General features: G+C 44.3%; 1 long non-coding RNA gene across 1 annotated transcript; it reads left to right on the forward strand.

The window, feature by feature from the left end:
* Positions 1–3,594: 3,594 nt before the first annotated feature.
* On the forward strand, positions 3,595–4,432 carry LOC118936701. Its single transcript, XR_005034165.1, has 3 exons — positions 3,595–3,711; positions 3,904–4,007; positions 4,280–4,432. It is a non-coding gene; the product is annotated as an uncharacterized LOC118936701 (long non-coding RNA).
* Positions 4,433–14,070: the final 9,638 nt, after the last annotated feature.

Genomic DNA, 14,070 nt, shown 5'->3' on the forward strand with positions numbered 1-14,070 from the left:
GAAGCAAGTCCTTGCAGCAATGTTCCAACGTCTAGTGGAAAGCCTTCCCAGAAGACTGGAGGCTGTTATAGCGGCAAAGGGTTGACCACGCCATATAAATGCACTTGATTTTTGGAAGGAGATGTTCGACGAGCAGGTGTCCACATACATTTGGCCATGTAGTGTATATGTGAGTGGTTATTTTTGTATGAAATTATTATTTTTGATACCAACAGAAACATACTTGTTTTTTATATGTTCTATCAATTCTGAGTGATGCTGTCCACGAACCAGACACCTTATTTCCAGTCTCATATACATTTTCTCTTGTTTTACAGGATACTATTATCTGCTGATGTGGTCCTAAGCCTGTTAGACCTATATGAGTTGCATCACCAACACACGCACTACAAATCATTTATTCAAATTAGTCTTGGATGTGTGTTTTGGAGGTGGATGAGAACACAATGTCTTTTCTCGAATAAACTGACACATAGTTTCCTAATTTGATTTTAGGAGCAGCATGGAGAGTTGAATAAACCTTTTCAGATGTCGTCATGATAAATGTTTTCAATGAAATACACCGTCTTAACATTTTATTTGGCACACTTCTTTTTTTCCTTCTTTTTTTTGCAGACCATGTCTCCAAAGGAGAAGTCAAAGTTTGAGGACCAGGCGAGGACTAGTGCTCCAAAGAGACCTCCGTAGGTCTATTCCTAAAATACTGTAATCATCTATGCGCAACTCAATATTAGGAAGGTGTTCCTAATGCTTGCTTGGCATTCTCATTGTATATTGGTTTATGCTGATTTATTATAGACAATTCCAGAGTCGGCCCTATGTTTTTGCGGGCCCTAAGTGCAAGATTTGTTGTGGGGGGCCCCCCCACCTCACGGGGCAAACATTTTAGTGGTCCCTCTCTTGACAGCGGAGAAAATGTCAGTTTTAAAGTAAAGTTCATGGCAAAATGCGTAGAGAATTTGGCTGTTTTTAAAACTACACTGAACAAAGATATAAATGTTTCAGTGCTAGTCCCATGTTTCATGAGCTGAAATAAAAGATACCAGAAATGTTCCATACGTACAAAGCTTATTTCTCAAAAATGTTTTGCACAAATTTGTTTACATCCCTGTTAGTGAGCATTTAATATTTTGTCAAAATAATCCATCCACCTGACAGGTGTGGCATATCAAGAAGCTGATTAAACAGCGTGATCATTAAACAGAGACACCTTGTGCTGGGCCAATAAGGCCAATCTAAAATGTGCTGTTTTGCCACACAACACAATGTCACAGATGTCTCAACTTTTGAGGGAGCATGCAATTGGCACGCTGACTGCAGAAATGTCCACCAGAACTGTTGCCAGAGAATTCAATATTTATTTATTTACCATAAGCTGCCTCCAACGTCATTTTAGAGAATTTGGCAGTACGTCCAACTGGCCTCGCAACCGCAGAACACAGCCAGAACACAGGACCTCCACATCTGTCTGCTTCACCTGCGGGATTGTTGGGGGGGGAGCCCCCAACCCAAATTCACATTTTTGCTGAGAGTTAGTCGAATACACAAGCGGCAATTTTGAAATATGGTAGCGCATCAGCAGTATCTCATGTAATGTCAGTCACTGACAGTCACTCAAGTAGCTCATGTCAGCTAAAAATGGGTTTGTATTGGTAAGTTAGTCTAGCCAGCTAATTACTGACCAGGCAAACAAGGCATGTGTCCAGGGGCCCTGACCTCCAGGGGGCCCCCATTGATTATTGTTAGGTACTCTCACTCAGATATCATATGAACATGGCAAAAGGTGTAGAATTACAGGAAATCAGCTTTAAAACTTCTCTCCACCCCATGGCAAAAAATGTGTAGAAATGCATGAAAATATTATGAAGAAAAGAAATGCAACATTGGAGGGCACAGGCCCACCCGCTTGGGAGCCAGGCCAGGCCAATCAGAATGAGTTGTTCCCCACAAAACTTCTTTATTACAGACAGAAAGTATTGTGGTTTGTTAAGACACTGGCCATTTTAGATGTGAGCACACATATCTGTAGGTTTACACCTAGTTCAACTGTCCCAGAAGAAAACATCAAATTGGTTTTGAAACTGGTTTCTCACTGTAGTTTCTTTCTGTCTGTCATTTTGAGTCTTTAACACTTTGCTCTCCAGTGTTTGTCTTGATCCCTTTGCTTTTTTTGAAAAGCTGAACAAACCTATTCACAGTGATAGCACAAGGGTTCATACCCTATACAATGCTTGTATGGTGATGTGTATGCTACTATATGGTTGTTGAAATAGATTTAGATAAAACAAATTATATTTTATATTTCAAGGAATTGTAAGTTTGCTTTTGAGGGAGTTGTATGTGTATCTAGACACAAAATCCATAGACTTGAGGTAGGTGTCCAGTCTGACAATCAGGTATTCAGGTAACATTGCCGTGGCCTATTATGCAAACCACCTGTGTGTTTGAGGCAGGACTGATCCATTTCAATGTGTTATGGCTGAAAGGAATGATGATGAAATGGGTTCTATGTTTTTTGTTCTGTTGTTAATTTGGATAAGTGGAATGACATTTTAGATGTTAACATTTCTCCATCTCTTGACCAGTGGTGACAATACATCTGTTGGACAAGGCGGGAGTTTTTCTTTGCACCTGCACAATGTGTTTTGTATGCCTCTGATCTAAAAAAATAAATAATTATGTTTTTTACGTTCTGTGTGGACCAAATTGATTTATTCCCTCTATGGAAATGACCGATTTTGTATTTTTGTGGCCTTTCTTTAGCGGTAAATGTAATAAACTTTATGCAACATTGTGGTATTTTGATTTTACATTTTAACATATAGCAGATGCTCTTATCCATAGCAACTTGCACTACTGTTGTGACAGGCATGCATATTTTAGTAGCAACGTTAAAACTCATTATTAAACTTAATAGGAACATGTCACAATTCTGAGAATTTAAGAATTTAGCTGCTTAGAAATATTCTTATCTTTAAGAAATTGTATGCTTTGGGCCCTGAAAGTGCTCCCTGGAAAGCCACTATCCTGGATTTAATCTTCAAGGTTAATAATACATTTTTTAAATAGCTCCTCCCATTGAGTTTCGCGAATATAATCTGCAACCCACCTTTCCCCACATGCACTACACCAAATACGCTGCACCGTGTAGTTGAACACGTTCCTCTTTTGTAGGTTATTTATTATCCAACAAAAATTTTGCCCGAAAAGTCAAAAGGTTTCATCATATCCGTCAACGTCAGTGTGCGTGCATCGCTGACTCTCCGGACACAATGGGCGTGGAGGAGGAATGTACATTACATCCCATCACCGACACAATCATAAACCTCATTGCTGGGGCAGCAGGCAAGTAAAACTTTTAAAAAAATCTTTAATTACCTCAATTACCTAAGCCTTGATGACTCTTGACTGACACACGTACAACACAAGGTTGTTTTGTTGTTCAGTGGAAACGTCTAGTGAAGGACAAAGCTGAACAGGAATGGCTGTCATTCAGAAAATGTGAACTTTTTAACCCGTGCACATGACAAAAGAGTGGAAGAAAGGGTTGAGGTCCTTCATGGTGACCCTGGAAATCTCTCCTCTCACATAGGGGGTGTTGCGTGTGTGCTGAGCGGTCAGCCCTTCGAAGCGGTCAAGGTGAAGATGCTACGAGACCTGCCAGCAGCTCACCAGTAGAGTCTTTGGGCTGGGGAAAGGGTCTCACCTCAGGTTGGCAACAGAGGATCTCTGTCTTAGCACTCTCATCTCCTCCCTCTCCCCATTCCCCATGTGTCTGGCTGAGGGCTTATAAAATGCAAAGCGGTCTCTTCGTCTGTTATTGTGTTTTGCTGCTGTTTCTCTTTGCTCTCCTGTAAATCTCTCGCTCGTTGTCTATAACGTCTTTGTCACTGTGACCTGCAGAATGCCCTGTCTGGGTCCCTGGCGTCTGTCTTGTCCTCGCTGGTTTTGTGTCCCACAGACTGTGAGATGAGGATGGTGGGAAAGACCCCCCTTGCGTCACACATGTAAGCATCGCAACTGTTCTGTGGACACCGGGATCATGTTGTCATTGTGGTTCAACACAAAGAGTACACACATGGGTGGCAGGTCATCCCTTTTTGCTTATCTTGCAAAAACACGGTAAACTGGTGAATTAAATATGTCTCAGGAAACCATATTACCTTAGGGTTCTACTCAAAAGCACATTAGGCACAATGTACAATGCACAAGTAAGACGTTGTGTGATGTGATAATAGATGATGTGTTTGGCTGTATTCTGGTGCTCTCCTTCTCCCAGTTCCACCTGGTCGGTGGCGAGGGACATATTGAAGACAGATGGTCCTCAAGGCCTCTTCCAGGGAATGACCAGCACCTGGCTCAGAGAGGTGCCTGGATACTTCCTCTTCTTTGGGGGCTATGAGATCTGCAGAATCCGTTACCATGAGGCCGTCGTCCCCAGTTAAGGTGCCACCAATCTCCTTGTAGTGCCTCGGGCAGTTTGAGCTCCTTTAGATTTCACATGTATGGGCTGTTATGCATCCACCCATGATGTGCTTGATGATGTATTGTCCCTGTTCCAGGGGTTCCTGCTCTGTATTGTGGTCTAACCCCTACCGTCCTGCGGGCCTTCTCCTCCAACGGAGCTCTAATCCTGGCTTATGAGTGGACCAGAAGAACCCTCATCAACCACACATCTACAGCCTGAGTTTGTAGGGCTGGAGCAAGAGGTTTGTGAATTCAAATTCCCCAACATTCATCAGCAGTATAAACAGTATAAACCAGAAGACTGAAAGTTTTAAAAACTGACATTCAACATTTGTGGTAACCTCTGATCTTGTTTTGACCATGTTTTCTATGCTGGGTCAATAGGTTTAATGTCCAGCCACAGAACCTGATGAGTCAGTATTCAATCAATGGACTCCATGCAATCCAACAACATTCCACCCACTTGCCCGAGACATGCATCACACTATTTCAGACAGGATGTGTTGTCAACTAGTGGAACACAATTATAAAAAAATATCCATGTATTTACTGTATATACGTGTACATGAAAGCCTTTCATTATTTGTTTATTTTAATGAACCTTTATTTAACCAGGCAAGTCCGTTAAGAACAAAATATTATTTACAATGACGGCCTACCCAGGCCAAACCATAACCCGGACGACATTGTGCGCCGCCCTGTGGGACTCCCTATCACGGCCGGTTGTGATACAGTCTGCATTTGAACCAGGGTCTGTAGTGACGCCTCTAGCGCTGAGATGCAGTGCCTTAGACTGTTGCGCCACTCAGGATGTGACTACCCCACTGATCAACAACATTGTTTTTTGTTATGTTTGTTATTTTTCTACATGAGATGTACACTGAGTGAACAAAACATTCAAGAACACCTGCTCTTTCCATGACACACACTGACCAGGTGAATCCAGGTGAGAGCTATGAGCCCTTATTGGTGTCACTTGTTAAAGGGTGGGGGGGGGGGGGGGGGGGGGGGGGGGGGGGGGGGGGGGGCAGGTTAAAGAAGGATTTTTAAGCCTTGAGACAATTGAGATGTGGATTGTGTACGTGTTCCATTCAGAGGCTGAATGAGCAAGACAAAAGATGTAAGCGCCTTTGAACGGGGTATGGTAGAAGGTGCGAGGCGCAATGGTTTGTGTCAAGACCTGCAACGCTGCTGGGTTTTTCACACTCAACAGTTTCCCATGTGTACCAGGGTATGGTCCACCACCCAAAGGACATCCAGCCAACTTGGCAACTGTGGGATTGGGAAGCGTTGGCGTCAACATGGGCCAGCATCCTGGCCCATGTTGGCCCATCCTGGCCCATGTTGACGATTTCAACACCGGAGTCCATGCCCTGACGAATTGAGGCTGTTCTGAGCAGCGGAGGCTGTTGAGGGGAGAACGGCTCATAATAATGGGATGGCATCAAACACCTGGAAACCATGTGTTAGATTTTTATTGATCCCATTCCACTGATTCCGATCCAGTGGAATAGGGGGTGCGACTCGATATTAGGAAGGTGTTCCTAATGTTTGGTGTACTTTGTGAATATTACACTCAAGTCAAGTATTATGCCTTCTTTATCATGACGGAGAAGCTACTGTATGTATGAAATGGACAACAATGTGTTCTTTTGAACATCTGAATCTAATCCAAACTCTAAGTAAAGAGATGTTAGGTAATGGGAACACTGTATCGAATTTGTTTTGAAGCTGACTGTTCAAATTCTTCATACCTTTCTAAGCTTTTTTTTCTTCTCCCAGGGCAGCAGACGAACTGGTCATCTGATATTTTCTTTGATGTCAGTGTGAAAGCGGGGAGTCCTACGAAGCAGGTTTGAGGAGTTAGCGAGGTAACTTTGGTCAACTCTGAGTTCATCTCGGGATAACCGGTCAGACGAAAGTGGCTCATCTTTTAGCCAGGTACATTCCTATGGCAGCGAAACCTAACTCAGGCTAACCTGAGTTAGGCTCAGGGGCAGGCGAACTCACGGCTAACTCCACTTACCGTGAATGAAGTGACTGAGCCGCGAGTTGAGGACCAATGAAAGCAGATTCCCATCCCCTTCATTTGAGGAAGATGACTGATTAAATATTTTATTAATCAAATGTTTGAAAAAGGAAACCGCACACTGTTCTTGATAATATCTCTGATCTTTAATGAGCTTACGTGAGCTTTAATACGCTTATTAAAGATCAGTGATACTATCAAGAGCAGTGTGCGGTTTCCTTGTTCATCTGTTGCCATGCACCTGCAAAAAAATTGTTCAGATGTGCGAGTGCCTTTTGAATATTAATCAAATGTTTGTTTTGTGTAAAAAAAAAAACATAACGTACACGTTTGGTGATGTCAGAATGCATTTTAAACGTTTGTATGAGTTAATAACACAAATATTGATAGGAAGGCGCTTGTGCATTGATAAGCACACCAAAGACGGCGTTAACAATAAGTCATAAAATAAAGATGGCACTTCTAAAAGCCTATTTCACACCATAGCCTGCTGAATTGCAAGACAACTTTTATTTTAGACGCAAACGAAAAAGCGCCTCGATAGATTTTTCAGCGTTGTCTCAATAAAGGCATTGGCGTTTGACTAGCCATGTGCGACATGCACGTGCAGTTACAAGCCTGCTAAAGTTAAGAGGCAGGCGGACGAGCAATATTCACCGTCGCAGTAGGCCTACGGATGATGCCTGAGCTGGAATGTAAAGCTAACTGAAGTTGGTTAGCTTTAGAAAACCCTGAGTAGATATAGCTTGCTTCGTACGACACCTCTCTGGACATGTCATCATTTACCTCAGCGCATTCAAAGTACAGTGGGTTCACATCAGCTGTCCACCAAGTTTCAACTTTGGGATAGATCAAAGACAATAGTCTTACACTGTAGTAAGAAAGCATGTTTGTTTCACTCAGTAAACACAGTTTTGTTGAGCACGTGAAAATATACTAAACAAAAATATAAACGCAACAGTTCATATAAGGAAATCAGTCAATTGAAATAAATAAATAAGGCCCTAATCTATGGATTTCACAACTGGGCACGGGAGCAGGCCCAGTCAATCACAATTTTTTCACCACAAAAGATGATCCCGCAGGTGAAGAAGCCAGATGTGGAGAGGTCATGGGCTGGCGTGGTTACACGTGGGCTGCGGGTGTGAGGCAAGTTGGACGTACTGCAAAATTCTTTAAAATTAAGTTGGAGGTGGCTTACTGTAGAGAAATTAACATTGAATTCTCTGGCAACAGCTCTGGTGGACATTCCTGCCGTCATCATGACACTTGCAAACTCCCTCAAAACATGAGACATCTGTGGCATTGTGTTGTGTGACAAAACAGAACATTTTAGAGTGGCTTTTTATTGTTCCCGAGCACAAGATGCACCTGTGTAATGATCATGCTGTTTAATCAGCTTCTTAATATGCCACACCTGTCAGGTGGATGGATTATCTTGACAAAGGCTAACATGCTCACTAACAGGGATGTAAACAAATTTGTGCACAACGTTTTAGAGAAAAAAGCATTTAGTGCATGTGGAAAATTCCAGCTCATGAAACATAGGACCAACACCAGCGCTACGTTTATATTTTTGTTGAGCGTAAGGTTGTCAATGTAGACGTAGAGCACAACGGTTCCACCAGAGGGAGCGCTCTCCTCTCTCTCTCTCTCTCTCTCTCTCTCTCTCTCTCTCTCTCTCTCTCTCTCTCTCTCTCTCTCTCTCTCTCTCTCTCTCTCTCTCTCTCTCTCTCTCTCTCTCTCTCTCTCTCTCTCTCTCTCTCTCTCTCTCTCTCTCTCTCTCTCTCTCTCTCTCTCTCTCTCTCTCTCTCTCTCTCTCTCTCTCTCTCTCTCTCTCTCTCTCTCTCTCTCTCTCTCTCTCTCTCTCTCTCTCTCTCTCTCTCTCTCTCTCTCTCTCTCTCTCTCTCTCTCTCTCTCTCTCTCTCTCTCTCTCTCTCTCTCTCTCTCTCTCTCTCTCTCTCTCTCTCTCTCTCTCTCTCTCTCTCTCTCTCTCTCTCTCTCTCTCTCTCTCTCTCTCTCTCTCTCTCTCTCTCTCTCTCTCTCTCTCTCTCTCTCTCTCTCTCTCTCTCTCTCTCTCTCTCTCTCTCTCTCTCTCTCTCTCTCTCTCTCTCTCTCTCTCTCTCTCTGATGCATTAGCCCATCCTTTTCACAGCATTCACTGCTATACCCCCCTAGAAGCTCCCGTTTATTTGACCACGGCATAAAAGAAAATCAATTCAATGAAAAGGAGATGTTGGTGTGATACTGCAGTATTATCGGCCCTGTTTTCTCATCTGGGTAGAGAGTTGAGGAAGTATACTATAATTATTATTATAAAATGTCGACATGTAGTGGGGTTTTGATTATGCATATAATGGTTTTACCCTGATGTCACCTTTCAGAGTCCAGACCTTCATCAGTCATTGGTACTGTCTATGCGACTTTGACCACTTGGCAAAAGCACTGTGCATTACATACCGTCACTGATAGACAGCTAATGCACCCCAGTCACCTATTGACTGTTTACATGCAGGAAAGGATTTTACGGAGGCGGCTAAAGACAATTGATTTATCTGCCTCTTCGTAGGAAAAGAAGCCTGGCTTTGCTGCTATTTACCATCATATGCCTACATTGTACTGTACAATACACTAACAGGAACTAGTGTATAGTTTCGTCCACGTTGCACAGTAATGTCTTGATGCTGAAAGTAAAGGAGAGCCACCTGGAGGTTTACTCAGAATGTTTATGTTGTAGTAGGTGTAGTATCACATCACTATCCAATGACAATGTCAGCCAGAGGACATTGGAGGATTCAGAGAAGTTGCAGTGGTAATTGTGAAGATGAGACAAGAGGCTCACAATAAACATACGATATACAGGAAGGTCCATAATTATTGGCACCCTTAATAAAGATGAGCAAGGAAATGTAAAAATAATGAATACAAAAATACAGAGCTATATTGTAGGCTGAGAGTAATTGGATGACGTGAAAATAGAGCTCTTTGGCCATTGCACACCAGTGGTTAGGAGGCTTTCCGCAGGGTGTCCGGCCATCTAGGCAGGCTATAGCCAAAGGTCAGAGCCATGCTTCAGTCTGCAGAATACCGCCAATCTGCTACAGTCCTGGAGAAACGGATGAATTATGGAGTGTATTGCATAAGCAGGATGTCATGTACATTCTCTACGTTGCAGGGAGAAGGTCCTCAAACAGACAGGGGGACAGGAATAGTGCCCATAAGCTTCGTGGAGATTTCCCTTATGAAGAGGGTAGACTTCCTTTCTTCATGTCAAGTAAGTCGTTTGACCACATGAAGAGGGAGAAGGGGTGATATTAGTTAGTGGGTGTGTGTTTACTCAATAATTAGGTTATTACTGAAAGCTGACAGAAAGGCTTAAGTATCTGTAAACATTTGGATGCTTCATTTCTAATTTATAGCTGAGTATAAATGGCAATGCATTTTTATACAGGCCTTTTATAGCTGTAACAATGCCATGTATTCACAATAACAAAGACAAGATGGATGCCATCCCTGTAATCATTCCCGATCTCACAGTAAAATTGTTAATTAGTACTTGACAATCAACTTCATAACGATGGGACACAGACTTTTATTTTGCCCTATAAACTACAGATGTGGTTTTATACCCAAGGCCTTTTCTACTTACCACATTAAAAGGACATATTTAATCCAGGCCATCGAATACGACCACGTCAACTAATGGGCTCTCTCCTACTCCTTTGCTCCTCCATACGGTACTGTATATATGTCAGATATGAGTTATTTTGTGCCCCAGCGCAATTTCGGGAAAGTTTCACAATGAACAAGACTTAGAAAAATGTATGAAAATGCCTTTTAAAAGTCTCTCTTCAAAAATAGGCCTCTGGTGTAAATGCTCACCGGGCAGTAAGGGTGGGGCCAGTTGCCTGTCGTTTCTACGTTGTTGGTCGTACGCCTGCTGTTGTTGGGTCGCCTTCCCCACCTTCTCATAGGTCTCCAGGAGGACCTCTTGATGACGCTGAAGCCACTGGTCCGCGGATCCACCTGTCTGGGACAATTTGACTCCAAGAGTACATTCAATAGGCAATCGTGCATGTCCACCAAATATTAGGAAGTGTGGGGTGTACCCGGTCTACCTGTGGACTGTATTGTTGTTGGCTTGAAGAATAGCTGGTAGCTGTTCTTCTCAATGGGCCCGCCCTTCTTCACTCCATGTGTTTAACAGAGTCAACAGCGTCTGGTTCATTCTTTCACAAGCCCCATTACCTAGTGGCCAGCATGGGCTGGGTCTGGTTTTGGTACAACCATACAATGCACACAGCTACATTAAATATCTGCTCTAATTTTTGTCTAGAAGAAACCTCTGCTGTAGGGCAGAAAGGGTCTTCTCTGCCCCATGTGTTGTAGTGGTTCGTGGAAGTGTTTCCATACCTTTTGCCGTTTCCCCTCATGGACAACTATCTGGATGTGATGCTCCCCGTCCGTTCTTTTTGCACCTGTCTGACTATTACCTTCTCTTGTTTTTTTATCAGGTTCCTGTCTTTGAGCAGGTTCCACTCCTGCAGTAAAGTTTTGGTTGGCTGGGGCGGTGCTTGCCGTGCTGCCTTGCCCTGGTCTAACAGTGATCCCATGTGTTTGGGGGTCCCCCTCTACTGAAGTCCCTCCAACAAACTGAGACGGGGGTGTCTCTTCGACTTGTCCTTGCTCTAGAAGTCCTTCTGCTGAAGTCCCTCTAATGAACTGGGTCTGGGGTGTCATTTCATCTCCTTGCTCTGGAAGCCTAGAGAGGACATCGGCGTTGATGTTGTGGGCTCCTGGACACTACTTGATGTTGAACTGTTAGTTTGCCAACTGTGCGGCCCAGAACTGCTTGACTGCCCCTACGTTGGCTGTATGCAGATGGACAAGCGGGTTATTGTCAGTGTACACAGTGAAATTGGAGCCCCACAGGTATGGTTTAAACATCTCTGTTACCACCCATTTCAGTCCCAGCAGTTCCAACTTGAAGGCGCTGTAGTTTTGGTAATTTCACTCAGTTGGGATCAGGCTTCGGCTGCCGTACGTGATGACCCTTTCCAGTCCATCCTGCACTTTAGACAACACAACCGCCAGCCCCCGGTAGCTTGCATCTACATAGAGCCGAAAAGGGAGAGAAAAGTCAGCATATATCCATAACAGGGTGTCGCAAAAGGTTACTTTCAAGGTAACAAAAGCAGTCTGACACTCTAGTGACCACTGTACTGGGACCCTGGTTTTTCGTGAGCTGGACCCCTGGTCCTCCAATAGCCTATTGAGAGGTGCAGCAATCATTGAGAACTTCGGAATAAATCACTGATAATACCCCACAAAGACCAGAAACGATTTTACTTGAGTCACTATGGTATGGGTAACCCATTCCTTTACTGCTTCTACTTTACCAGGGTCCGGCGTGACCCCCTGGGTACCCACAATGTGCCGGTAGTGACCTGCCTCTGGAACAGGTGACACTTCAATGGGTTGTAGTTTCAGTCCATGGCCCCAGAGGTGCTCAAACGCTTCTTCCAAGTAGGTCAGGTGGGTTTTGAAGTCTGGGAAAGAGACAATAACATTGTCAAAGGTAGAAAAGGTAGCAATGGTAGCAATGATTCTCCTACCTGGTACCCCAGACACCTTTCCATCAGTCTCTGCAATGTGGGTGGCACGTTACACAGCCCAAACGGCATCCACTCAATATTCAAACAGTGGTGAAAGCAGTCCTTTCCCAGTCTCCGGGTTCCACCTCCACTTGCCAGTAGCAACTGGTGATGTCAAGAGTGGAGTACCAGGCAGATTTTTTCAGGGTGGTTAAGGACTCCTCGACCCAGGGGAGGGTGTAGGCAACTTTGTAAGTCACTGCGTTGCGCTTTCTGTAGTCAACACAGAAACGCCATGTACCATTCTTCTTCTTGACCAGGACAATAGGTGCAGCCCAAGGGCTAGTGCTCTCACACACCAGTCCTCCATCCTGCATCTGCTTCAAAAAGCTGCACAGTTCCTGGTAGAGTGCTGTAGGTTGGGCTGGAACCATGTTCTGCTGAGTGGTGCGGTGCCTGTATGGCCAAAGTCGTCTTCGTGACATGAAAACACCTGGGCCAATTCTGCAGGTCTGGAAGTTGTTCAGCTTGAGCTGGGGTCAAGTCCTTCCCTTCCATGACATCTGCTGGCAGCGTGTCTGCTAACACAGCTACTTCTGGGGTAGCACTGGTCACTTCAACCTCTATGGTGTGGGGCCCTTTTGGGTTAAGGTTGATGTCCTTTTCCCCTCTGATATCCTCTGGATTGATGGTATTGATGATCTGCCATCCTCCATCCCTTCCACTAGGCCACAAAATGGTTGTATCACAGAGGGGCCACACACCTCAGTCCATACCACCATCTTGAGGACTAGTGATTGCGGCCGGTGGCGGACAGTGCGGCGTACTCCCTCCCCTCGTTCTGCCACTTGGACTTTGTTGCAGAGGGTGAAGGCTTTGTCTCACTCCTTCCAGGTCTCTGGTCTCATAACGGTTTAAAACTGAACATGTTGAATGGGAGGCGCTCCAAAGAGCTCTCGCCAGCAGGCGGTTATCGCATTCATTCCTAGCACATTCATTCTTATTCATCTTGTACCAGAATCACTCCCCGTTTGAGTATCTCTACCCCTCCTACCTCAAAATTCAAGACTGCGTACTGCCCATTAGCAGCCTTCAAAGTCCACCAGTCGATGCCCTTGGTAATACCATTTCTGGTTTTGGATCCACTTCTGAATGAAAGATTCACTGAACAGTGGTACTTGAGATCCCGTGGCTGCTCATACTTCTTTCTCCCATTGCCCCATGTTAGTGGGCACGGGGGTTGCCCTTCTCTGGGTGGTATCCTACCGCAGCACACTGAGCCTCCCCATGGATGTCTGGCCACCTCCTTCCAAGGTATGGCCCTCCTGGGTGGCATCTGAAAATGACATATATGGTTATGACAAAGTTGTTTGTGAAGTTCTTGACTAACCGGATGTCTAAGGACCTAAGGATTCCCTTGTCTTTTGCTCCACTCTTAATGCCAGCTCATTCAGGCGAAATGTGTAGCCTCCATTTCTCCCAAAAACGTTCTACTGGTGAACCTGGTGTACGAGGAACGTAAAAACTAGTGACACATTATGTCTGTCAACAGCGGGCAAGATAAGTAAATTCTCTTTTTGCATCCCTTTTCAATGCACGCGTTAGACACTCCAGCTGTTGTTGTGGAGTCAGCATTAGTGTTTTGGATCATAAACTGAATTTGGCCTTGCCATTCTTCATAAGAATCTTCATTATCTGACCCTTTACATTTAGGAACCCATGGCGTTCCATCATCGATGGCATTAACAGAGTGCTTGTTTGGGGGGGCTGCATTATTTTGTTCACCTCGGTCGTTCATCCAAAAAGTATTGAGCATCCTGCCAACTACGCCACATGTCAGAGATGGGAAAACTTTTTGTGCCCCAGTGCCATTTTGGAGAGGGTGAACAACAACCAGGCAAGAATCATTTTGGAAAATGTATCCGAGTCAGGTAGGTATCACAGTTTCCCCATACGAATTCCCTTTTACTTCTATATCTT

The sequence above is a fragment of the Oncorhynchus mykiss genome, chromosome 10 (assembly GCF_013265735.2).
Source record: "Oncorhynchus mykiss isolate Arlee chromosome 10, USDA_OmykA_1.1, whole genome shotgun sequence".
NCBI lineage: Eukaryota > Metazoa > Chordata > Actinopteri > Salmoniformes > Salmonidae > Oncorhynchus > Oncorhynchus mykiss.